This window comes from Balaenoptera physalus (genome assembly GCF_965194825.1).
Source record: "Balaenoptera physalus genome assembly, chromosome: 15".
In the NCBI taxonomy this organism is placed as follows: domain Eukaryota; kingdom Metazoa; phylum Chordata; class Mammalia; order Artiodactyla; family Balaenopteridae; genus Balaenoptera; species Balaenoptera physalus.
Window position 1 is genome coordinate 48,064,854 of NC_138894.1, and position 27,783 is coordinate 48,092,636.

At 37.7% G+C, this 27,783-nt stretch overlaps 1 long non-coding RNA gene across 6 annotated transcripts in view; it reads right to left on the reverse strand.

The window, feature by feature from the left end:
• LOC309643545 overlaps positions 1 to 27,783 on the reverse strand; it is a 147,691-nt gene that overhangs the window by 105,520 nt on the left and 14,388 nt on the right. For 5 of the 6 annotated variants that reach the window (XR_014253793.1, XR_014253794.1, XR_014253795.1 and 2 more), the window contains one exon: positions 26,199 to 26,296. This is a non-coding gene — a long non-coding RNA (uncharacterized lncRNA). Of the gene's footprint in view, positions 1 to 708; positions 26,297 to 27,783 lie in introns of those variants that run through there. The other variant, XR_014253798.1, reaches the window with a different exon arrangement.

Here is a 27,783-nt window from a genome sequence, read left to right on the forward strand (position 1 = left end):
CCCAAGCAGGAGGATAAGTTCTATAAGCCCTAATAATTGTCTCAAAAATCAATGCATTCTTACAGTTTTTGAAATGCAAACAGGTAAAGATAATAGAAACATTTTTCATTGGGTTTTCAAGATAACTGAGTTCATTGAAAAAAAGAAAAAACACATGTGTGTGTAGTCTGGCATAGTATGTTTGCTCAATAAGCTATTAATATAGAAAAGAAATTGAACTTCCCTGAACCATGTGGGTTGCAGTCGGACAGCTACAAACATATCTAGTTAAAATAATTCTAAGTCATTCAAAATGTCTCACTATGGAGGGCTTCAGGTGACCTTGAATGAGAGCTCCAGGCTTATGCTCCCTGCACAGTGCTGTGTCATAGGTGATGATTTGAGGTGACAGGAAAAAGAAAACTGCATTATGCTGGTGGTCAAAAACAATCACAGAATAGCTTTAGATATGGATGGAATAATTTGAATTTAGATATTACAAACCCTTAAAGGCAGAAGAGTTCAGTGATAGTAATGACTGCAGCAGAAACTCCTGGAGAGCATCTTAACCTTCAAATGCTTTTTCAGTCTAGTCTGCTTCTTTGCTGAACTTCCCTTACAGCCTTGGGTGAGCTCCATAGGAACTTACATGTCACATCCTTAGATACAGATGGAGACATTTGTCCTTCCTAGTCAACTGATGAAAAAAGACATTTGTCCTTCCTAGTCAACTGATATTCAAATATTAGACCTAATTTCTTGATCGTTCTGGGTTTTGTTTGTTTGTTTGTTTGTTTTATTGGTTGGTTGGTGGGTTATTTAAGGACAAGATTAGGTTGGCTTTTTACAATGACCATTGATGAACTTGATCTTATTTCAATCTTATTTGAAACTCTTGTGTCAGTTTAACTCTATCAAACCTTTCCTCCTCTCTTTCCAGTGTGTTTTACAACATTCTTTCTAAAAATATGCTTAATCTTCCACCAATGGAAATTAAGAGTTATATATTTTTACATTATAGACTCAAAATTAGATGAGGGTTCCAAAGAACAAAACCCAGTGGACAGGCCTGACATTCATTCTCGTGGCAGATGAGATTTCCTAATATATTAACATTAAAAAGAAAACAATGGAATGGAGCCAGATGACATAATATGGAAATTTACACTCTTATGTGGAAACTAGAGGTAGATAAGTGTAGGCTGGAGGTCTGTATGAGAATAGGGTCCGGAAGGTGGGAAAGGAACTTACATATATTAAGTACACGCAAACTGTCAACTATCACAGTTAAATACTCAATCTCAGTGCTCATACCTACAAAGTCTATTACCTCTCAAATAATTGTCTTAGTTAATCCAGTCTAACACAAGTACTGCTACAAAAAATTTTGTCTATATGCCAACTAACCAGTTCCAAAGTTTTTTCCTTTCTTTAGTCCAAGAATAAGCATTTTTGCATGATAGCAAACTTGAAACCACTATGTGAGGTAAGTGTTTTATATTCCCCACATTACAGAGGAGGAAACAGAAGCTCAGAGAGGTTGATCAATTTTCTCAAGGTAAAAATAACTAGTGAGAAGTGGAGTCAAGGGTTTAACCTAGTGTTTATCAGACTAAAAACCACTCTTTCCAGTATACCATGATGACTCTAAAGGTAAATATTAAGAAAAGGCAAAAAGAAAAGTAGAAAGAAAAGAAAAAATGGAGGGAAAAAACCTTGAAACATGAATCTCTAAGGAGGGAACAAAGATAATGATAAGGCAGGGAGAGTGTTCAGATGGAAAGAAAAATTAGATAGGGAAATTTGTCTTCAAGTCTCAAGTAATGCTTATTTCTACATAAGAAAAGCAAAATGTATCAGTCTTTCATTTAAATAAAATACAAGCAAGAGCTAATTTTAATAGAAGAATAGATATGCTATTTTTCTTAAAAAGAGGAGTCTGGAATCTGTCTTAATGTTTTAATTAACTTTGCCATTATAGATATAATCTATATTTATACATAAATCTGGTTTGCCTGCATTTGTTTTTTAAAAATCACGTTAAACACCAGCAAAAAGCTACACTGTGAATCTTAAGAATAAGTTTGACTGATATTTCCACTTTTCAACTCTTTCTTTTAGTATCAGGAATACACTCTGACAGCCTTAATGTACGTTACCTGCATTTTTTGCCATCTAGAACCCTGCAAGATAAACTTTAGTTTTAGCCTTTCAAGTCCTTAAGGAGTTTCAATGCAATTTCCGAGATTTTGTTATTATCCAGGTACAGCTATGAAAAGTACTTTTAAACACAGTCCACAAACCTCCATGAAGGCTATCATGCATGAAATATAAAGCTCAAAAAATTAGCCTCTAAAATGAATTAGACCTACCTGGAGTCCAGAAATCCTCCCTGGAGATGATGTCAGAGCCTTTACTCAAGAAATGTCTAAGCCTTTTGTGGGTGTGCAGAGGGGAAAAACCTCAGGAATTCTCCTCCCTGGATTTAATGTCCCCGGATTTAAAATGTAAGTATTAGAAGCTGTATAGACCATCTCCCTTCATTTCTTGACATCTTTATGACAATGTATGGTGCAGTACCTCTCTTTGCTGCAATTACTGAACAGACAGCAATGTAGGCAATGCACGTTGCTCTTAAGGGCAGCAATTCATTCTGAAGAGATGTACAAACATAAACTCTCAATCGTGGCAGGCTTCTACGAAACCTGAGCGCTATCTGTGAATTTTCGTGCTCTCCTTTTTAATCATTCTGTTAGCTCACCTCTAGAACCCAGTGGCCTAATTTACTAATTAATAACTATTATTACTTAGTGGAATTGAAAACTGAAATTACTGCCTGCCTTAAACATAATAAAAATTGGCAATCCATTCAGAGTTTTTTGAGGGGTTGCTTCATTTATTGCACAATCCTGGCAGCTGGGTAGATGTCATTGTCTGCTTGCTCCATGGCCCTCATTGCTAGATGGGATGGAAGGGAAGTGGCGGATTGTTTCTCTGACACATTCAGACTAGAAGAGAAATGGTATATATTGCAATATACACCTGTAGGATCTTAATAGACAATACTCATTCAACCAATAATTACACGATTTAAAAATGTCTGTCTTCTTTATTTGTGTTTGGTCCTCCTAGCCCCAGCTTCTCTTCATAACTTAACAAGTGATTTCTAATCTCAATTCTTTCTTTATTTGCTAAATGAAAAGTCCTAAAAGAGAAATGGATGATGTAAGTTCACTGTCTCTCATACAACCAAATCAGTTAGTGACCAGGTTAAATCAAGGGGAAATTAAGCAGAAATTATTACCATCAGCATTTTTTCTTTATGTAGATGCCCTTACAGTTGGCCAAGTCAAATCTGTTTATAGCAACAAAGTTTGTCCTTCCAACCTACCCTTCTGTTTTCTACTACCATTTCCAGTAGAGGTACCAATATTATTTCTCATTGCCTTGATCCACATTAACTTTCAACAGTCATCACAATATGTTTGCAAATTAATGAATATTTGTCTGTTCAATCTGAAGCCTAGTGTCTACATATGTCAAGTACCAGTGGAGATGCTGAGATTACAGACATTCAGAAATCCTGTTCCCACTCTCAAGGAGCACATCATATAGCAGGGAAACCAATGTAGGAAGCATGTGAGAAGCACTATGAAAAAATATCTTCAAGGGGCACAATAAAATTCTGAAGAACAGCACCCTAAAGACTGAAGGTCAAGTCTGGAAAGGTTATAACTACAAAGAGAAAAAATCAGTGCCCCTCAAACCACATAATCTGGTCCAGATAATCCTAAAACCAATTACGAAGGCAGTTCCTCAAAAGGAGGTGAAGAGTTATCAAGAAAGCAGATGCAACAGGCTAGGAAAATATGCCTAAATATGTGGCATACCTAGTGTGGGTCCCTACTCAGCTTAGCAGATAATTGGCCAAAATGTCAGCTCATCCTCAAGGTCATCCCAATTATCCGTTCCATACAATCAAGCTAAAGAATCAAGTGTTCATGGCTAAGAATTCGTTGAGAGTTTTGCCTCCCATTTTCTAAAGGTATTGTCATGTCCCTTAAACTGAATCTCATTCATGTAACCAGTCAGTCATCTACTGAGAGCCCATAATTTCTCAGCACTCTGGGAGGCCATCCATAGGGGATACTGCTCTGTTCTCTATTTTCTCTCTTGGTCAGAAGTACCAAACAACACCCACTAAAAGAACAAGCCCATTCAAAATGCCCTTCAAACTTGACCCATCAAAGTCTTGCTGCATATTGAGCAGAGAAAAATGCAAACTCCCACGAACAGTTTACAAATTGTTCATCTGTTTTAGTCTGACTGTATACTTTTCTCTCATTTATAATTAAATAAACACAAAACTAAGCAAGAAGGATACAGGAGAACAAATGCTCAATCTGATGTTTTCAGTCACAGAATATCAGAAGTTAAAGTTGAGCATGAATAAACTATGATTTTTTTCCCTTAAAATCACTAACATGACAATCACTGGCACCACTAGGTTCTAGCCACTCCTTGTTTTCAAATGTTAACATCCCATAATAGTAACGACAAAGTCAGTGGCTACTTAAATTCTAGAGTTCACACAGATATAGGTACTAAGTACTATTCTAGGTCTAAGTACTATTTTTTTTAAATAGATCTTTATTGGAGTATAATTGCTTCACAATACTGTGTTAGTTTCTGTTGCACAACAAAGCAAATTAGCCATATGCGTACACATGTCCCCATATGCCCTCCCTCTTGAGCCTCCCTCCCACCCTCCCTAACCCACCCCTCCAGGTCATCGCAAAGCACTGAGCCAATCTCCCTGTACTATGCTGCTGCTCCCCACCAGCCAACTATTTTACATTTGGTAGTGTATATATGTCAATGGTACTCTCACTTCGCCCCAGCTTCGCCCTCGAACCGCATGTCCTCAAGTCCATTCACTATGTCTACCTCTTTATTCCTGCCCTGCCACTAGGTTCATCAGTATGATTTTTTTTCTTTTTTTGAGATTCCATATATATACATTAATTAGCATATGGTATTTGTTTTTCTCTTTCTGTTTTTCTCACTTTGTATGACAGACTCTAGGTCCATCCACCTCACTACAAATAGCTCAATTTTGTTTCTTTTTATGGCTGAGTAATATTCCATTGTATACATGTGCCACATCTTTATCCATTTATCTGTTGATGGACATTTAGGTTGCTTCCATGTCCTGGCTATTGTAAATAGGGCTGCAATGAACACTGTGGTACATGTCTCTTTTTGAATTATGGTTTTCTCAGGGTATATGCCCAGTAGTGGGATTCCTGGGTCATACGGTAATTCTATTTTTAGTTTTTTAAGGAACCTCCATACTGTTTTCCATAGTGGTTGTATCAATTTACATTCCCACCAACAGTGCAGGAGGGTTCCCTTTTCACCACACCCTTTCCAGCATTTATTGTTTCTAGATTTTTTGATAATGGCCTTTCTGACCGGTGTGAGGTGATACCTCATTGTAGTTTTGATTTGCATTTCTCTAATAAGTAGTGATGTTGAGCATCTTTTCATGTGCCTCTTGGCCATCTGTATGTCTTCTTTGGTGAAATGTATATTTAGGTCTTCTGCCCGTTTTTAAACTGGATTGTTTATTTTTTTGATATTGAGCTGCATGAGCTATTTGTATATTTTGGAGATTAATCCTTTTTCTGTTGTTTCATTTGCAAATACTTTCTCCCGTTCTGAGGGTTGTCTTTTTGCCTTGTTTATAGTTTCCTTTGCTGTGCAAAAGCTTTTAAGTTTAACTAAGTCCCATTTGTTTATTTTTGTTTTTATTTCCGTTACTCTAGGAGGTGGGTCAAAAAGGATCTTGCTGTGATTTATGTCAAAGAGTGTTGTTCCTATGTTTTCCTCTAAGAGTTTTATAGTGCCTGGTCTTACATTTAAATCTTTAATCCATTTTGAGTTTATTTTTGTGTATGGTGTTAGGGAGTGTTCTAGTTTCATTCTTTTACATGTAGCTGTCCAGTTTTCCCAGCACCACTTATTGAAGAGGCTGTCTTTTCTCCATTGTATGTTCTTGCCTCTTTTGTTGTAAATTAGGTGTCCATATGTGCACCAGTTTATCTCTGGGCATTCTATCGTATACCATTGATCTATATTTCTGTTTTTGTGCCAGTACCATACTGTCTTGATTACTGTAGCTCTGTGGTATAGTTTGAAGTTGGGGAGCCTGATTCCTCCAACTCCATTTTTCTTTCTCAAGATTGATTTGGCTATTCAGGGTCTTTTGTGTTTCCATACGAATTGTAAGGTTTTTTGATCTAATTCTGTGAAGAATACCATTGGTAGTTTGATAGGGACTGCAATGAATCTGTAGATTGCTTTGGGTAGTATAGTCATTTTCACAATATTGATTCTTCCAATCCAAGAACATGGTATATTTCTCCATCTGTTTATGTCATCTTTGATTTCTTTCATCAGTGTTTTATAGTTTTCTGAGTACAAGTCTTTCACCTCCTTAGGCAGGTTTATTCCTAGGTATTTTATTCTTTTTCTTGAAATGGTAAATGGGAGTGTTTCTTTAATTTCTCTTTCTGAGTTTTCGTTGTTGGTGTATAAGAATTCCAGAGATTTCTGTACATTAATTTTGTATTCTGCAACCTTACCAAATTCACTTATTAGTTCTAGTAGTTTTCTGGTGGCATCTTTTGGATTTTCTATGTGTAATATCATGTCATTGGCAAACAGTGACAGTTTTTCTTCTTCTTTTCCAATTTGTATTCCTTTTATTTCTTTTTCTTCTCTGATTGCTGGGGCTAGGACTTCCAAAACTATGTTGAATAAGAGTGGCAAGAGTGGACATTTTTGTCTTGTTCCTGATCTTAGAGGAAATGTTTTCAGTTTTTCACCAATGAGTAGGATGCTTGCTGTGGGTTTGTTGTATATGGCCTTTATTATGTTGAGGTAGTTTCCCTCTATGCCCATTTTCTGGAGAGTTTTTATCATAAATGGGTGTTGAATTTTGCCAAAAGCTTTTTCTGCATCTATTGAGATGATCATATGGTTTTTATTCCTTAATTTGTTAATGTGGTGTATCACACTGATTGATTTGCATATTGAAGAATCCTTGCATCCCTGGGATAAATCCCACTTGATCATGGTGTGTGATCCTTTTAATGTGCTGTTGGATTCTGTTTGCTAGTATTTTGTTCAGGATTTTTGCATCTATGTTCATCAGTGATATTTGTTTATAATTTTCTTTTTTGTGATATCTTTCTCTGGTTTTGGTATCAGGGTGATGATGGCTTTGTAGAATGAATTTGGGAGTGTTTCTCCCTCTGATATTTTTTGGAAGAGTTTGAGAAGGACTGGTGTTAGCTCCTCTCTAAATGTTTGATAGAATTCGCCTGTGAAGCCATCTGGTCCTGGACTTTTGTTTGTTGGAAGATTTTTAATTACAGTTTCAATTTCATTACTTGTGATAGGTCTGTTTATATTTTCTATTTTTTCCTGGTTCAGCCTTTGAAAATTGTACCTTTCCAAGAACTTGTCCATTTCTTCATGGTTGTCCATTTTATTGGCATATAGTTGTTTGTAGTAGTCTCTTATAATCCTTTTATTTCTGCAGTATCAGTTGTGATTTCTCCTTTTTCATTTCTAATTTTATTGATTTGTGTCCTCTCCCTTTTTTTCTTGATGAGACTAGCTAAGGTTTTATCAATTTTGTTTATCTTCTCAAAGAACCAGCTTTTAGTTTTATTGATCTTTGCTATTGTTTTCTTCATTTCTATTTCATTTATTTCTGCTCTGATCGTTATAATTTCTTTCCTTCTACTGACTTTGGGTTTTCATTGTTCTTCTTTCTCTAGTTGTTTTAAGTGTAGGGTTAGATTGTTCATTTGAGGTTTTTCTTGTTTCTTGAGGTGAGATTGAATTGCTATAAACTTCCCTCTTAGAACTGCTTTTGCTGCATCCTATAGGTTTTGGGTCGTCGTGTTTTCATTGTCATTTGTTTCCATGTATTTTTTTATTTCTTCTTTGATTTCTTCAGTGATCTCTTGGTTATTTAGTAGCGCACTGTTAGCCTCCATGTATTTGTGTTTTTTTACAGTTTTTTTCCTGTAATTGGTTTCCAATCTCATAGCGTTGTGGTCAGAAAAGATACGATTTCAATTTTCTTAAATTTTCCAAGGCTTGTTTTGTGACCCAAGATGTGATCTATCCTGGAGAATGTTCTATGTGCACTTGAGAAGAAAGTGTATTCTGCCACTTTTGGGTGGAATGTTCTATAATTATCAATTAGATCTATCTGGTCTATTGTGTCATTTAAAGCTTGTGTTTCCTTATTTATTTTCTGTTTGGATAATTTGTCCATTGGTGTAAGTGGGGTGTTAAACTCCCCTACTATTATTATGTTACTGTCAACTTCTCCTTTCATGGTTGTTAGTGTTTGCCTTATGTAATGAGGTGCTCCTATGTTGGGTGCATAAACATTTATAATTGTTATATCTTCTTTCTGGATTGATCCTTTGATCATTATGTAGTGTCCCTCCTTATCTTTTGTAACAGTCTTTATTTTAAAGTCCATTTTATCTGATACGAGTATTGCTACTCCAGCTTTCTTTTGATTTCCATTGCATGGAATATCGTTTTCCATCCCTTCACTTTCAGTCCGTATGTGTCCCTAAGTCTGAAGTGGGTCTCACTGCTGTCTATTTTTTTTTAATGAGTGGGATTGTGTTCCTGTCTTACTGGTTGTTTGGCCTGAGGCTTCCAACACTGGAGTTTGTAGGCTATTGGGTAGAGCTGGGTCTTGGTGCTGAGATGAGGAACTCTGTGAGGATTCACTCTGATGAATATTCTATGGGTCTGAGGTTCTCTGTTAGTCCAGTGGTTTGGACTCAGAGCTCCCACTGCAGGAGCTTTGGCCCGACCCCAGGCTCAAGAACCAAGATCCTGCAAGCCATATGGGACGGCCGAAAAAAAAAAAGAACAATAACAAAGTAAAAAATAAAATTAAACTAGGAAACTATCAGATATGTTAGAAAGAATGTAAAAATAAAAATGTAGATGAATCAACAACCGGAAGGTACATGAGTACCACAATAGTAAGAAAGAGGAGGAGGGGAAAAAAAAAAAGGGTGGAAAGGCTTTGGCTGTAGAGGGCGGGGCTTAAGCAAGGGCAAGTTTTGGGCAGTGGGTGGGGCCAATACTCACAACCCACAGGGCTGGAAAGGGCCCTGGGGGCTGTGGGGGGTTGGGCTTAGGCTCAAGGAACAGAAGGGGTCCAGTCGTGCCCCTCATCCCTGGTCTCAGAGGGCAGGGCACCTCACCTGGGGCCCAGCAGGCTTCCTGGGCTCGAATGGGCTGGGAAAAGTGCGCTCCTCTCCTCTCCTGCTCCTCCGGTCTGGGAAGGCCCCTCCCGCCTGCCTCTCCTGATCTCCCCAGCCTCCCTCCTATGCCCCCAGGACCAATGCGGCTGGGGGGAGGAGGGAGACTTGGAGGGCAGGGAACCGGCCTGGGAGCTCAGCAGGCTCCCTGTGCCCAGGTGTGCAGGACAGTCGCCCTCCTCTCCTCTTCTGCTCTTTCCGGAGGGCCCCTCTTGCCTGCCTCTCCTGATATCCTCGGCCTCAGGGGTGCCGATCTTGTCTGGCCTCCACTTCTCTTTCCCCCTCAGTCCCCCTACATCCTACTGGTTCATTTTGGGGTTCCTCCCATCTCCTTGGGCTTCACTGTCCCCCACCAGTGGCCGGCAGGCACCCTAGTTGTGGGGAGATGCTAACTCCTCCTCTTCCCACACCACCATCTTTATTTTGCCTCTCTAAGTACTATTTTGGTATACATTTTGGGGTTGTCAAATTAAGAGGAGGTAACAACATGGATGGGACAAGCAGCTGAGATCTCTTCCCCTTCTTGAAGTTTTCCCATTCTCAAAACATCCATTCAAAGAAACTATTGCAAACTAGTCAGTGGATCTGACACCCTGGGGAGAGAATTTTAAAACAACAAAGATAATATAGATAAGGGGTTGGCAAACTCTGACCCACAGGCCAAATCTAGTCATTAGCATGTTTTTGTAAATAGTTTTACTGGAACTCAGCCACACCCATTTATGTATTTTCTAAGGGCCAAACAGCAGAGAGTGGTAGTTGAGACAGAGGCAGTATAGCCTGAAAAGCCTGAAATATTTACCATCTGGCTCCTTATGGAAAAAATTTTGCTAACCCCTGGTATAAATTAACAATCCCATATTTGCAATATCTCAAATCTAAAATTTTTTGAAATGACTTTGGCAGCAAAACCTGAACTGGTCTGAAATCCTTTGGTAGCAATGGCACAACCTTACCTGAATTGATCTGAGCCTATTTATAGCTTTTATTTATCCCACTGGGAATATCTGCATGATTCACAGAAGAAATACTGATATGCCTTATTAAAGGGAGCTGGCCCAGACCCCAGTGGGGGTGTTGTTACATTCAGTATACGTCTCTCTAAACTCCAAAATATTCTAAATCCTGAAAAATATCTGGCCCCAAGAGTTTTGGATTGGATTTAGTGGAGCGAAGATGTCAAAACTCTAAGATAAAAAAACATTTTTTTAAAAAGATTTCATTATTGTAGATGATTAAGAGTATCAAGTATATGAAGTGGGAATGGGAGAGCCGTGTTAAGTACCACTCAGCACTATAGGAGTTTTCAGACAGAGACAAACTTGTGACATGAATGATGTGCATTTTGTACTGAGGTTTGCAGGCTTCAAAGTGTACATGGGGAAACAGGAATATCGTTGATATTAAAAAGAGAGCTAAATGCTAAAATAGATTTGAAATACTGCCTCTGTTATTCTATGAGAAAAGTAGCATTCTTACTTTCAGGTGTCCTGTGATGTTTACTTTTAGTTCTTTAAAAGGTGCAGTCCTATAGCAGTAAGAATTTTACAATATGAGGAAACTAAGTTTCACCTAAGGAATTCATGGATCTTGGGAAATGACCAAAAGACAGATTAAAAAGTCTTGCATTGTAAGACTAAACTTTAGTCAGTTTCTAAACCTGAATCTCAGGCATGGCTAGAGAGGGTTGCTTTCAAGCAATCAAAGAGTTAACACTGGTGCGTGTGTTTCTGTGTGTCCTTCTCACCACCTCCAAGACAAAAAGCTTAGCCAGCAGCACCGTGATAGTGCTTTATGGCAGGGAAAAGAAGTGGACATAAAAACATAATATGTCTGATAGGTGCACAAAGTAAGTGGCAGCCTGAGTCATCAGAAATCAAAGAAGGAGAGATTTTTACACTGAATATTTTGATTCCAGAAAAACTATTGCATAGCACCCATAGCATGTTCAGAAGGCCCTGAGGCACACACAGGAGTCAGAGAAGCTCAAAGGCTGTAAACAAAAACAAGTCAACATCAAGAGTTTCTTCTCTGAATAACCAAAATAAGCAAGAGGAAAGCAGGGTTCAGTGCACATGGCTGGTACCCATATCTCTACATGTCTGACTAGGGGCGGAATGAAGGGGGATTTGGATCGCTTTAGCAGTCTTATTGACTTTGGCCAGTGGATCAACCATGCAGTAATTTGGCATTACCAGCAGACATCACACCATTCCACACAGCTTTTAACTTGGTATTGTATCCATAGTCTTTCCAAAGAATGTCTCTCTTTCTTTTTAGATCTCAAAATAATTAATGAGAAATGCAGACATATTCTTAAAAATATGAACATTTAAAAGCCAAACAGATAAGCCATACAGAATTGACACAAGCTGCCAAAAGTGGAGGTTACGTTTATTTGCCCAATTATCAAAGAGGTTGCATGCCACACAGAATGGACAGCAGATTAATTTGATGAACTCTCTGGGTATAGCAGACTTTGAAATCTAAAAAGAGGCCTTCATGCCAGTGCAATTACATCAATATTATATGGTGTCAACCCTTGGCAGGACATTTTCCCCTCAGCCAGCAATCATATATAAAATATCTCTTAACAGTATTGTCTTACAATTGTGTGTGTGTGTGTGTGTGTGTGTGTGTGTGTGTACACATATATATGGCAAAAAATTATCAACATCAGGGCTCAAAATGATCTAGTATAGGAATAGGCAAACCTTTTCAAGTAAAGGGCCAGATAGTAAATAGTCTAAGCTCTGCAAACCCTAGCATCTGTAGCAACTACTCAAATCTGCCATTGTAGCAGAAAAGCAGCCTTAGACAATATATAAATGAATGGGTGTGGCTGTAACTTGCTGCCCCCTAATCCAGTGCACAGAGCTCTATTGAGAATGGAATTGAGGCCAGATCTGTGACAGAATTCAGTATTCCTGAAACTACCCTTCAGCTATCTATGCCTTCAGGGAATCAGTACTTCTGAAACCTCCGGGTTTGATTAAGGTACTGGTATATTTGGAAACCTAAAAGAGTGAGAAGGTGGTAATTCTCTCTGTAGGTTTTCTAATCATTTCCTATGTGGTTTCTTTGGAATATTACTTAACTTTCCTGTACTCCTAATCCTAAACTTGTGATATCACTATCTAGTATTAACCTCCAGAATCAAAAATCAGAAAGGCATACTGAGTGCCGTGGAAATTAAAGTTGAGCAGTTTTAACAATAGGAGATTAAATCATCTTAAACATAGATTTAGAAGGTCTGCAAAGTCAGGACCATCTTCACTACTTCAGATGAAGGTATTAACAGGTTTAGATGTACAGAATCAATTATTTTTATTTTATTTATTTATTTTTTAAAAGAAAAGAGAGGAAAAAAATCTCATCATTCTTAGCAAGAATTTTTTTTTTTTTTAACATCTTTGTTGGAGTATAATTGCTTTACAATGTTGTGTTAGTTTCTACTGTACAACAAAGTGACTCAGCTATACATATACATATATCCCCATATCTCCTCCCTCTTGCGTCTCCCTCCCACCCTCCCTATCCCACCCCTCTAGGTGGTCACAAAGCACCGGGCTGATCTCCCTGTGCTATGTGGCTGCTTCCCACTAGCTATCTATTTTACATTTGGTAGTGTATATATGTCAGTGTTACTCTCTCACTTTATCCCAGCTTAACCTTCCCCCTCCCCGTGTCCTCAAGTCCATTCTCTACGTCTGCGACTTTATTCCTGTCCTGCCCCTAGGTTTTTCAGAACAACTTTTTTTAGATTCCATATATATGTGTTAGCATACGGTATTTGTTTTTCTCTTTCTGACTTACTTCACTCTGTATGACAGACTCTAGGTCCATCCACCTCAGGACAAATAACTCAGTTTCGTTTCTTTTTATGGTTGAGTAATATTACATTGTATATATGTGCCACATCTTCTTTATCCATTCTTCTATCTATGGACACTTAGGTTACTTCCATGTCCTGGCTATTGTAAACAGTGCTGCAATGAACATTGTGGTGCATGTCTCTTTTTGAATTATGGTTTTCTCAGGATATATGCCCAGTAGTGGGATTGCTGGGACATATGGTAGTTCTATTTTTAGTTTTTTAAGGAACCTCCATACTGTTCTCCATAGTGGCTGTATCAATTTACATTCCCACCAACAGTGCAAGAGGGTTCCCTTTTTTATACACCCTCTTCAGCATTTATTGTTTGTAGATTTTTTGATGGTGGCCATTCTGACCGGTGTGAGGTGATACCTCATTGTGGTTTTGATTTGCATTTCTCTAATGATTAGTGATGTTAGCATACTTTCATGCATTTTTTGGCAATCTGTATGTCTTCTTTGGAGAAATGTCTATTTAGGTCTTCTGCCCATTTTTAGATTCGGTTGTTTGTTTTTTTTATATTGAGCTGCATGAGCTGCTTGTATATTTTGGAGATTAATCCTTTGTCAATTGATTCATTTGCAATTATTTTCTCCCATTCTGAGGGCTGTCTTTTCGTCTTGTTTATGGTTTCTTTTGCTGTGCAAAAGCTTTTAAGTTTCATTAGGTCCCATTTGTTTATTTTTGATTTTATTTCCATTACTCTAGGGGGTGGGTCAAACAGGATCTTGCTGTGATTCATGTCATAGAATGTTCTGCCTATGTTTTCCTCTAAGAGTTTTATAGTGTCTGGCCTTACATTTAGGTCTTTAATCCATTTTGAGTTTATTTTTGTGTATGGTGTTAGGAAGTGTTCTAATTTCATTCTTTTACCTGTAGCTGTCCAGTTTTCCCAGCACTACTATTGAAGAGGCTGTCTTTTCTCCATTGTATATTCTTGCCTCCTTTATCAAAGATAAAGTAACCATATGTGTGTGGGTTTAGCTCTGGGCTTTCTATCCTGTTCCATTGATCCATATTTCTGTTTTTGTGCCAGTACCATACTGTTTTGATTACTGTAGCTTTGTAAATAGTCTGAAGTCAGGGAGCCTGATTCCTCCAGCTCCGTTTTTCTTTCTCAAGATTGCTTTGGCTATTCAGGGTCTTTTGTGTTTCCATACAAATTGTGAAATTTTTTGTTCTAGTTCTGTGAAAAATGCCATTGGTAGTTTGATAGGGATTGAATTGAATCTGTAGATTGCTTTGGGTAGTATAGTCATTTTCACAATGTTGATTCTTCCAATCCATGAACACAGTATATCTCTCCATCTGTTTGTATCATCTTTAATTTCTTTCATCAGTGTCTTATAGTTTTCTGCATACAGGTCTTTTGTCTCCTTAGGTAGGTTTATTCCTAGATATTTTATTCTTTTTGTTGCAGTGGTAAATGGGAGTGTTTCCTTAACTTCTCTTTCAGATTTTTCATCGTTAGTGTATAGGAATGCAAGAGATTTCTGTGCATTAATTTTGTATCCTGCTACTTTACCAAATTCATTGATTAGCTCTAGCAGTTTACTGGTAGCATCTTTAGGACAGAATCAATTTAGATAGAGGTAGATAGGTGAATAGATAGATAGATGATAGGTAATCAGTATAGAAACATGAATATGAACACATATTTTCTAGTTGTCTGTCAAGAGGGCTTACACCTCAGTAACAGTGCGCACACCTAGAGCCCAGATCCTGTTTAAAGGCCTTTCTCCAGGAAAGGAAACCATGAGTCCTTGAAGAGATAGATACCTCCAGGACTGAAACTGAGAATACAAGATGATCCTCGACATCTTTTGTGCTACAAATTAAGAAAATGCTCAAGGAATAATAAGGACTTGTCAAAAAGATATAGAAGCAACTTGAAGTGGTCACCACTGTCCATATTGCGACAATTTGAACAATAAAGCAAATAATGGCAGTAAGAGATTATTCCCTATAGAATAAAAGAAGAATGTATGAGCATAAACTGATATAAGTAAATGAATAAATAAATGAGGTGGGAAAATTTTGTTTGAAACAGTAGAATTACAATTCATAGATAAAGAAGAAATGATATAATTTTAAAAATCAACATAATAATTATTTTAGGCAAAAATCATCAGTAGATGCTAAATTATTAGGTAAAATTGTGGTGAGAAACAGGATATCTATATTGTCTCAAATTATCTCCCCACAAGACATTTATTAATTTGGGAAATGGAAAATCGTGATTTTATAGTGGAAAAACCTAGCAGATAATATCTTAACAAGTGATCAAAGTTAGTATCACAAGTAAGGATGCAAATCAATACCATGGGTCTCCTAATATGATGCACTGAGAATGACATAGTATTTCTTCATGGAATTCCTGCCAAAATACATGAACTAAATATAATTATCAAGAAATATTGGCAAACTTAAATTGAGGAACATTTTAGAAAATATTAGGCCTGTGCTCTTGAAAATGTCAGGGTTATGTAAAACAACAACAACAAAAACTGAAGATATGTTTAAAATGAAAAGAAACTCAAGAGATATGGCAAGTAAATAAAACACTAGACCCTGGAACATAAGAAACTTTGCTTTTCTTTCTTTATAAAGGACAATAGTGGGACAATTGATAAAACTCTCTTTAGGTCTAAGGACTTGATTAATAGTATTGTGTTGATGATAATTTGTTAATTTTGATAAATTGTACTGTGATATTTAGAGAGAATGATAAAACAAATGTGGTGGAATGTTAACACAGGAGAATCTGTGGAAGAATATGTGGAAAATCTTGGTACAAGTTTTGCAACTTTCCTGTAAGTCTGAAATTTTTTCAAAATAAAAAGTTTAGAAAGAAAAATATATGGGTCTAGAGCCAGAGTGTCCATGTTTGACTCATGGCTATGAATTTATTACTTTGGGCAGTGTTATGGGATGGGTTGTAACCCAACAAATCATATGTTGAAGTCCCAACCCCAGTACCTGAGAATGTAACTCCATTTGGAGATATAGTCTTTAGAGAGGTAAGTTAAAATGAGGTCATTAGTGTGAGCTCTAATCCAGTAGTGATGGGTGTCCTTATAGGAAGAGGAAATTTGGAAAGAGATGGGTGCAGAGAGAAGATCATGTGAAGACAGAGGGAGAAGACAAACATCTACAAGCAAGGAGAGAGACTGTAAAAGAAACCAACCTTGTTGGCACCTTGATCTTGGACTTCTACCCTCTAGAACTGTGAGTAAATAAACTTCTGTTGTTTAAGTCACCTAGTCTGTGGTACTTTGTTACAGCAGCCCTAGAAAAAAACTACTATAGATTACCAGTGTAAACCTTTCCACTTTTGTTTCCTCCTCAGTTAAACAGGGGTCACAGTTATCTACCTCATGGGATGGTTATGAGGATTCAAGGAGATCATATATGTAAAGTATTTAAAACAGCAACTGGTATACACAGTATTTAGAAATCAATAAATTGTTATTGTTACTACTACTATTATTACATAGCTGTTCCTAATTAAATTATACTGTAGCAGAAATAAGGTAGCACAGTATTATGAAGAAAGGAACACAAAAAATGCTGTCATAAATTGATTTACTTTTAAAGCTTTTGGTCAATTGCATTATTTATCTCCACAAGAGGGTAATGGTATGATACTGAGGAATATTGGTCCTACCTATTTGCCTGGTGTATCTGAAATAATGATCCACTGTTCAATAAAATTTACTATTTAGAAAATCTTGTATTGGTTCCATTATTATGTAGAGAGATGTAATTCCTGAAGGACAGAGATAAGTCACATGAGAAGAATAAGGCTCATAAAATATATACTTTTAAAACATTTAAGTCAATCATTGAATGTTTACTATACACTGGACACTGTACTAAGTGTTCTGCATGTATCATTTTAATCCTCAGAACATTCCTTTAAATTATATATTATTTTATCATTCCATTTTATGGATTTGGAAATTGAGGTTTAGTGAGATTAAGTAATTTGTCCAATGTCAAAAAGCTAATAAATAATTAAGCTAGACTTGACTTTTTCTTTTTTAATCCAAAATCCATGATACTGTCTGTTATGCTCTATGACAGCATTATTATTGCATCCAACATTTTGGCTATAAAGATACATCTATACTTTTGCTTTTAATGGAAATTAGAACTATGTAGATATAACTTCTGAAAATTGATTTGAAGTACAATTTTTGTGTAAACCAAAAGATATAAAATTCTTTGTACATCAAATTAAAAAAAAAATCAAAGGCAAACAACAACTAGAGGGAAGAGGCTGCAAATATGATAACTCAAACTTGAGAGAAAATTCTAAGCCATTGAAACAAAACAAGCAAAGTCAAGGGGAAGGCAATTCCCCAAAGGGGAAATTCAAATGGCTAACAAACATGGAAAAATATTTTGGCTATTAAAGAAGAAAGGTAAATGTAAACAAGTTGCTTGCCTTTTGTATGGTTCTGTTTGGTTTTCTGTTCGTATTTCTATTAAATTTACAAAAAAATGAAGAAATAAAAAAATTCAATGTTGATAGCATGTCGTTAAACAGGCTTTCTCATACATTGTTGATTGGAGTTAATTTTGCTCAATATTTTGGAAAGGACTACTCTAATAGAAGTTAAAATACCATAAAGATGTTTATTATCATCTCAATTACATTACTATCAGGAATGTAGTCTATGGAAATTGTCAGAAATGCTAATAACGATGTATGCAAAAAGACATTCATTTCAACATGTTTTTAATAATGAAAAATAAACAAGAAACAACCAAATCATCCATCACATTATTGGAGAAATGATAGGTAAATTCTTTTATACATAAGCTGAACTCTATGAAATTGCCAATTTAAGAGGTCTAAAAATAAAAAGGTTAAATATCAGCAGTTTCATATAATTCAATCTAATATATGCAATGGGTTCTTTCACATTTGTTAAACATGTTTCTGAAAAAAAATTAGAATAATAAGAGGAATGCTGTTATGTTATATGAGAAAAGCAGAACACTAAATTGCTATGTAATATAATATCAGCTATGTACAAAATTCATGGAAAAGAAACTGGAAGGAAATATGATACCACAGGCCTCTGGGTGTTGGGATTATGGATGATTTTTGTTTCCCTAGATTTACTCTACTTTCATTAATCTATATGGTAAACCCATATTTGTAATTAAAAAAATAAGGAAAGCTAAACAAAATCACTATTTTTAGCAAGTTATTTTTACTCAGATTTTTAAAATAGTATCCATTTAGGTGGATGAAATATATTTTGTGGGCAGAAATGTCCATGCTTGTGCTAGCAATTATATCATTAGAGAATTAAGGCAATTGATTTTCCAAAGTGAGTCTTCTGTGGATTTCTATTAATTGAAAGGCACGTATGCTGAGGATGAGGACTATTGCTATAACTATCTCCATAAACTAAGGGCCTGCCAATGTTTTGTTTTGATGCTGTGTTAAAGAACTTGTTTACAGAAAAGCTGGCTGGAGTGAATTTATGAGAGTTCTCTATGTGATGATTGACATCTTCATCCTTTTTTTGTATATTTGTATTCAGATTGGAGAGGTTCACTGAGTAGATGTGTTTGAACTCTTCCTTCATTCCATCCTTGACATATTATTGAGAATCTTCCATTTAAAAAAAAAGAATTTAAGTGGTTATATACTCATATTGTTAAGGACTTGCCAGAGAGGCTCACCCAGGTGTCATTTCTGATTTCTGTGGGTTTCGCGTGGGATCTCTGATTATTCTACATGCAGAGGTTCATCCATCATGGTGCTCTAACCTTTTTTTCAACGAAGTCTAAGGATTTTCTTTTCACCATACTGCAGCAAACAGAAGCACCATAGCATCATGGACTGGTGTCAAGAGAGTAATTTAATATAAAACAATTCTGCACATAAGGTTGTTCTAAAGGAGTAAGGACAGTATCACATTGTCCCCATGAGTTCTCTAGATATCATGAACTAATTCAAGAAGGAGTGGGCTGTGTATTTGGGAGAAGTTATGTAATACAAGAAACTTTAGCTTGAACTCTCTCCATAAAGGCATCTTCAGAGCCATAGTGTGAACTTCTTTACAAGATTGTCAAAGATCTCTCTTTGCAAGAGAGTTCTTGTGAGATTTCTAATTTATAACAGAAGTTGGCAGTGTCTTCAGGAACCACCTCTCAGTTGCTCTGGGAAGAGTCTACATTCTGGATGCTCTCCTCTACCATCTCATTCAGAATCTTGATTCATCAGTGAGTCCCTCTCCACTGTATCTTCAGTATGAAACTCTCTAATGGCTCTTTGTCTGGACTAGAGGCTAAACAATACTCAAGTATCTCCTACTTGAAAAGCAAATATAAACCTCTTTTGACTATAAGCTTTCCTCTAGTTATAACCCTCTCTCATTTGCTTCAGACTCAAGTTTCCAGGAAAAATGGTCTATCCTCCCATTCCTTCCTCAAACCATGGTCATTATTTCAGGTCCCCACCATTTTGTTGAAGGTAATGTATTACCAAATCAAATTGACACCTTTTCATCTTTAGCATACTTATGTTCCTTCCTGAATTTTAATCTCATAAAGTTCAGCCTAAATGATTCATATCTTTATCTGCTAAGTGCAATGTGAAAGGTAATACAAGGACTGTGAATAAAAGAGAAAACTTGTTAATGTCTTTATTTTCCTTCCCACTCCTCTCGTTCTTCAGTTCTGCTGAAGCCAAGTCACACACACACACACACACACACACACACACACACACAAACTACTCATTTCAACCTCATCCTTGTTTATCATTTCTGAGTCTGAACAAATCTGCATAGATATATTCACTCCCTTTCCTGCTGATGCTATGGTATCATGATGGGAAGGAAAGACAAAGTCAGGACACCTAGTTCCAGGTGTTCTAACAACAGTGGAAAAAAATAGCTGTGACTGACACCAGTGGTGACAGTGTGTGTGGGAGTGGGGATGGAGTATGTCCCTGAGGAATAGCGAGAAATTTGTCTCCTCCAGAGAAATATGCATCCATTCTAAGCATATGCCAATACTCTTAGGTACTAGGAATAAAGCAGTGAACAAAACATACAATAATCCCTGCCCACATGAAGTTTACATTCTGATGGGAAATTTTATTCATGCCACAGGCCTCAGGCTTGCAGAATCAGAAGCCTAACTAGTGAGCACCCAAGCAGGGTTCATTTTCTAGAACTAGATATAAATTAACTAACCCCAGAGAAAACGGTGAGAAAAACCAGAAAGTTAATGTGGTAGAAAATACCTGCTTGGAAGAAAAGTAATTGTGCCGGCATTAGCGCATTCCCTCTCTGTAGTCTGCAGTCAAGCTACTTGAAAATCCAACCCACAATCAGAAATTGATTTTTTTTAACTGAAAGATTGCCAACATACTTATTTACAATAAAAATGATGACATACTTATTTACAATAAAAATGATAAGACAACCTAGATTTTGCCCATATAACCATCCTATTTCTTCCTTAGAGAAGCAAATCTAACCATGGTGAGCATGGACTCAAAACAAAGGAAGTTAATGAGGAGAACTAGAGGTTAGGAGCATCAGGCTTAGCTAGACTCATCCGTCTCATAATAGAGACAATCTTGCTCATAGGACTTGAACATTCAAAGCCTAACAGCCCACACTTCTTCAGTCCTAGATGGAGCTTGGAAGATTACTGTCAACATTTCTACAGCAAAACTTCCGATTCTACATGTTAGCATATCTGAAGAAAGAAGATGTCAATCATAACACAGTCCAGTCTTATAAGCCTGGAAGCCATTAGGTCTCTTGAAGCTAACTTTGCTGAACAGGGCTCTGATCCTTATGTACAGATTGGAAGAATTAGTGCTCGGGGCACAATTTTATTTGCCTCATGTTCTCAATGAAAATAGTACAAACTTTGACAAGTCTTAGACAACCTCTCTGAGTTTTGCCACCTTCAAATGAGTGGATTGAATTATTTCATCAGTTTCCTCTAGTTCTAGGGCAGAGGCAAACTAATGTCGGTACCACAGTTGAGTTCACCTGGGAAAGAAGTTTATCCAATGTAGACTGGGGCACTATGGCAGGGTTGTGACCAGGAAAAGGGTGTTGAGTGCCTAGTCTAAAGAGTGAAAAAGGGAGTCAAGTCAGAAATTAGAGGTAATCAAGTAGGAGGAAAAGTCCAAAGAAGACTATTTAGAACTAAGATAGTATATGGATGAACAGAACTCTTTTAACACATGTATGTGTGTATGTATGTATATATTTTTGGTAGTTCTCAACACCGTCAGACTCAATACTTCTTTCCTAAAACATGTATTTTGTTATATATTACAATAAGGCAATCAAATGTTTGAAATTACATGGAATCACTGTGCATGTCAAATAGCTATAAATGCAGATGGAGAAGTACAGGTGGATTAAGTGGTGAATCCAATACCACAAGCTGGTCAGTGACATGACTGTCCAAAACAATAAACAATTCCCTGGCATTGCCTCCAGTGAAAGAAAGTATGTTCTCCTTTGACTTACAGGGTGGTAACACTCCGGAAAAAGTCAGTATATGTTGAAATTGTGCTAAATATATAAATATCAAAGTAGTGTTTGCTCTAGGCTGGATTAATTGCAGACTTACTTAATATGCAGTTGTTGTAGGGAATTCTACAATTTTATAGGACAGAGGGGAGTTCTTCATTGTGCAAGATTACCTAGAAGCCTTGGCCAAGATCATTGTGATAACCAATAATGCTTCCTAAGATTTCAAAATTTACTGTAAGAGGCAAGACTACCCTTCATCTCTTGCCCCCATCCCCTCAGTGGGTATTGTTAAGAATAGAAGCAGTGGAGGAGCATGGATTTTTTACAGGAAACTTGCCAGCCTGCATATCCCTAAGCTCCAAATTTTATGATGTTTATTGTTGTGGTGACAACCTCCCTCCAGTGATTCTCAAGCTCCAGTTATTCCACTGCTATCCAAACTTTTGGGGGAAGAGGCATGCCATGGTTTCACTGAGATCATAGTTAGGCTTCATTTGAACAAGACAAACCAAAAATTTCTATTTGCTCCACCAGGCTTCCCCTGATTTCCTGGGCAGGGAACTCCAATACAAATGGAGATCTCCCCAGCCGGCCATAACAGTGCTTCTGGCTCACTTATCATTTAAACCATAAGCTTCACCTTCCAATTCCCTCAAATTGACAGTCTGAGTTCCCCAAACGTAGGAATTTTAGTGAAATTTTTTAAAAAGGGAATTGTGGGTGGCAGAAAAGAATATAAAAGCTTATTTTTATCATATTACCTGATTTCTTTAAGAGCCTGGCACATGGGCCTATGTTTATTTTCATGGCTGTCCAGCTTTCAAGTGGCATAACGTGTGAGGGGGTGTGTATCTATACGTGTGTACGTGTCTGTGCATGTGTTTGTTATGCAATATATTTATGAACTATAAGGATAATTTACTCTTATGTCAAAGAGTCAATCAATAATGGGACATATTTTTGTGCACATTTGCAAATTTTGTCAGGTAACTCAGTATGGGGTTTAAAATGAAATGGAAGAAACAAAAGATGATTAAGGGGGTTATCAAATCACCAGTCCCTCTATTCCTTCTGGAATGATCCCTGTTCTGGACTTCTTATATAACCTGTACGAGGCACTATTTTAATATATACAAAGCAGCCCACAGGGGTCCCAATACTATACCTTTCCAAACAACAGCATTAGATGAAAGAAAAATGTTTAAAATACCAACTAATGATCTGAAGAGCAGGTGTTATTTTGAAATTTCTTGGGGTTTTAAGCACAAACCAGGTGTTACAAGGAAGTGATAATTTGAATATTTGATACATCTTGGCATCTGCCTGCAAGAATCACACCCAAGAGATGGATTTTGCCTAGTAGGGAGAGTGCTAAAGCTCACTAATACAGCATCCATCAGCGGAAGTCATCATTTTAATATTGTCAAACAGCGCCTAGACTTTCTTATCAGGAGGATAGTTCTCAGCATCTTGAGAAGTATTAGATCTTTTTAACCTTGGGGGCTGTCATATGACATTTATCCAATGACTGAGGGTGGACCCTACCCTTTGAGATTTTAAAGGGAAGTTAACGGGAGTCTTGCCACCCCCACAAAGAGCTTAGTGCCTTGGAATCCTATACCAGTCACTGGTCATCATTATCTGGGCTCATGGCTCTAAATCATCATTGTCTTGTATTCTTCTATGGCCAGCGCCCTGGGGAATGTTCTGTGTGCAGTAGACACATAATTAATATTTCTCACTGACTCATTGGCTGTTCCCACATGAAGGGAGGCAAATAACCTCAATAAAACCACACTGTAGTGGCTGAAAAATTCTCTAGACCTACAACGTTAAATGCCTGTTCTTAGTGCACTTGCTAAAAATAAAACAAATTAAGCTGGTCAGATTCTGGAAAACTACAATCTCTTAGGGCTTTTTTGAAACCTTTTCAGAAGCTATTCTATCATACAAACAGAACCTGTTTCTAAAATACTTATTCATTCAAAAACACAAAAACTCCACCTACAAGTCCAATGGCTATTCTACTCTGGCTAATAAAATTGCCTTCTCTTGAGTGATTTTTTTCCCTCCTCTCTCCTGAAACACAGAATTATACTCCAGAATCCAGAATACGTTGATTTTTAAAATAATAAGATATGTGCTCGTGGGGAGAGATGCACAGCTTATTTCAACCCTCGACAATCATTCCCAGGTCTCAAAGACTCATTGAACAAACATTGTTGTCACTGTGTATACAACAAAATGTTCTTTCCAAAGGACTTACAAATAAATAAATAAATCGTAGGATTTCTGCACACTCAGAGTCAACCTGCCAAGTCTTCAAATAGTTAAGTTGAGCAGTTTACTTAGAAAGGCTGACAAATTTGCTTCACTTCAAAATATCATTAACACCAATAACACATTTGCCCAAGCCTATTTCTAAGTTGTAAAAAAAGATTGCTACAGATTAAGACCCTTGATATAATGCTATAAGCTCCTAACAATGGTATCTTTTATAGTGAAGAGCAACTGCAGACACAAATTGCCCTCTTTCCTGCACCTTTTTCACAAAAATCAATATTAAAGTAGTATCTGCCTTAACTCTCCCATACACTATATGAGAAAAAACCACAGCCGCGCTTAGGACAGTTTAGGTCAATAAAGAATCAATACTGTGGTTGAATCTGCAGAAAGATAAAAGACTTAGAACTCTCTACACAGAGACCCATTGTTTTCTCTCTATTCTGTAACGCAGCAGAAGGGCATCACTTGTCTACGCTTGTTGTGGGGGAAAGGTATTTTTCTTCCCTTTTTTAAGGTCGATGTGCATTAAGTGTTGGTGAAAAGTAAAGGGGGCACAACCCACAAAGGGAGACAAAAGGATTGCAGACACTATTCCTTCTATTAGAGTTTTTTTGGTCTCTCTGTTTTCTCTTCTCTGAGCAGTTCCTTCATGGGTGAGGGTGGGGGTGGGGTGAGTATAAAGGAGTTTCTTACACAAATCCCACGGTAAAATGAGGTCAGGTGATACTGAGAGATAGTCTGGATTAAAATCTTGGCTATTTTGTGTGGTCTGGGCCAAGCTACTTATTTTTAAGCCTGTTTCCTCAACTGCAATAAAATAAAAGAACAATATTAGCCCACTTTTAGAATTTGTAATGGGTATTAAATGGGCTTACCAATATCTTAGCACATGAGTGACTGTAGTTCTCAGCACTCTGGCAATTAGATGGAACCACATGACGAGTTCTGACCAATGAACTGTGAGAGGAAGTGACACATTTCACTTCCAGGCTGAGGCAGTGAGCAGCCTGTGCCTTTCTCTCATTCCCTGAAATGGCAAACTTGGAGGAGGTCTCCTGTTGAGAGGTGGAGCCACTAGATCAAAGCTCCCTATGTCTCTGGGACAGCACACAGAGGATGGTTGTCCTAGAGAGTCACTCAAATCTGTGGGATTCCAATGACATTGGTATCATAAGACTTAGACTTACAGAATTTCTGGTCAATATTTGTTTGTTTGTTTGTTTTCTTTCTTTCCTGTAGTTGCATTTCTTCAGCAATATGTACATCCCAAGGTATGTCACAAGCTTTTCCTATTTGATACCCAAACCTTAAAACAGATTGTCTTTAGGTGTCTATACATTTTTTCTCCCTTGCGCTGCTAAAATGTTCCTTGCAACTTCTCTCACTCTACAAACTATAGACACTGAGGAGTATCCTTCCCCATCCTGTGACTGTTTCAGGATGATTAATCAGAGAAAATCACAGCACATAGTTTAGTTATCTTATTACCCAGAATTATTGATTAATTCTCGACTGAAGGTTCACTGCTCATCGCCACTCACCTCACTGCTCCCTTCTTTTTACCTTCTCTAATTTCTAGAGAATTTGAGGTAATAAACACAGGGAGAAGAGAGCAGGTGTTACACAACCTTCTGTTGTCTTGGGGTCACTCAGCACTCAGCCCAGGGCAGTTATCCCACCTTCCCGACTGCCACTGCCACTACCCTGGGCCCCTGGGGTCAGAGCTGAAGCTCTGTTCCTGCTGCTGGAACCACAGTGGGATAAGTCTGGTCAAAATGCCCGTGATCTGTGGTCTGTGCAGAGTGACCACATCAACCAACCAGGAAACTCTCGTCTGGGGCAGATGTCAAGCAGGTGGGGAACTGGGACAAAAGTATAAAGGAGTTTTGTCCTGGGCAGAGCAGGGATTGAGGTTCCTCTAACTACGGACCACAGGAGCTTGGAGGTGGCCTGCAAATGCGTTCATGCACTGACTTTGGCTTCTGACAGACGTATGATCATGTCAGATTGAGCTGCTTTCTAATTGACTGGCCTTTGGCAGCTTCCTTCCTTTTCCTCCCCAACTTTTGATTTTCTCACCTCTAAAACTGGGGTATTATTAACCTCATGGGCTATTGCAAAGATTAAATTAGGTGTTATAAGTCAAGGACTTACAGTGACAGGAAAACTGTAGCTTTTTGTCTTTCTTTTTTTTCCTTGAAGACCCTTAAGGTGATGCATCGAATCTGGACTCCAGGTGGGAAAGAGAGAAGCTGAAAAGAAAAGTATATTCATGTTTATGTATTCCAGGCTTATGTCTTAGGAAACTCTTATCTTCAGAGAGAAAGGGCGAGAAAACAATGTATTTACAATATCAGATTCAATATTTTTCTGCCCGATGAAGAGGAGGCTGTGATATCTGGGGTGGCAGGGCAGCTACCTGCCTCCTGTTGTGCTGAAGCCACAGTCTGATCCTCGGGGGTTCACTGGGGTCCAAGGAAGCCAGGGCGCACTTCACATCCTTTGGGGTTATTAGTCATCCTTCAGTCATGCTCCTTCCCTGGCTCACTGCTCTGCAGAATTATTGCTCTTCCAGCCCCCCACTCCCAACCCCTGCTCCCATGCAATACTTATGTCAACTCTGCCAACTGGTTTGGGACAGGCTTAACATCAAAGTCTCTTATTTAGATTTTCCCTTCATCTCCAACTGACTCCATCCCAAACTCAATTTCCTCTTTCCTCTTTTTCAATTAACTACAGTTGCCCAGAGCTGGGGATATAGGAGGAGATACTAGGGGCGTACATCTGTCATCATTTATCTGGTAGTGTATGGGGTATGCTGGCATTCAGATCCCTAATAGAGCCTGTTGGACTCAAATAATTCTAGACATGTTTGATTTTTGTAGAAGATAGAAACAACACACAATGAGCCTTTACATCAACCACCCAAGGGGGTATTTAGAGAGAATTTCCAATCTATTCATGATCTGTTATTCCCAGCCCCAAAAGTTTCCATGTTATAGCGGAATACCTTGGGACTCCATATGTTATGGGAACACAGCAGAACCAAAATGAGTTGAAAGAAGAATGTGTTAGATTCAAACATGGAATGAAACAGTACACTAGGAGCCCTTGTTTCATGGTCTCTACCTGGGACCCTGGGACAACACAGCCATCTCAGCCCCATTCAAGTGTGACATTTCTTTTGAATATGACAGTGGCGGCGACCTTGTCATTAACTGATGCTATGAGCAACATTTCAGCTTTCATAATTCAGTTAATTTTCAAGCCACTGGTTACTGAACCCCCAGTTCAATTTTCATATAATTAAACCACACACACACACACACACACACACACACACACACACATTTTCACCCACAAAACATCCACAAAAGTGACAAACGGAAGAGGAAAACAAAACTGGAAACCCAGAAAAGCTAGAAGCAAGATTCAAATCTATTTTTGGTTTCCTTTTATTATAGGCATGTATACATGGAGGGGAGATGATTAAAAGTCAGTTGGGGTTGATGGGGGAGGAGAGGGGGAGGGCTCATTTTTCCATTCCTATTAGTGTTAATACACAAAGGTGAAATACAGCTTTGCCTTCTCTCTTTGCTAACCAATATTACACATACACATGAGGGAAAAAAAAAGATTGGGTAAAGGAACACTACATGTTCAATTTAGATACTGTTTCCAACATTTTTATGGAAGTCTTACAAAGAACATTTAGGTTATGTCTTCATAATAACAAGAA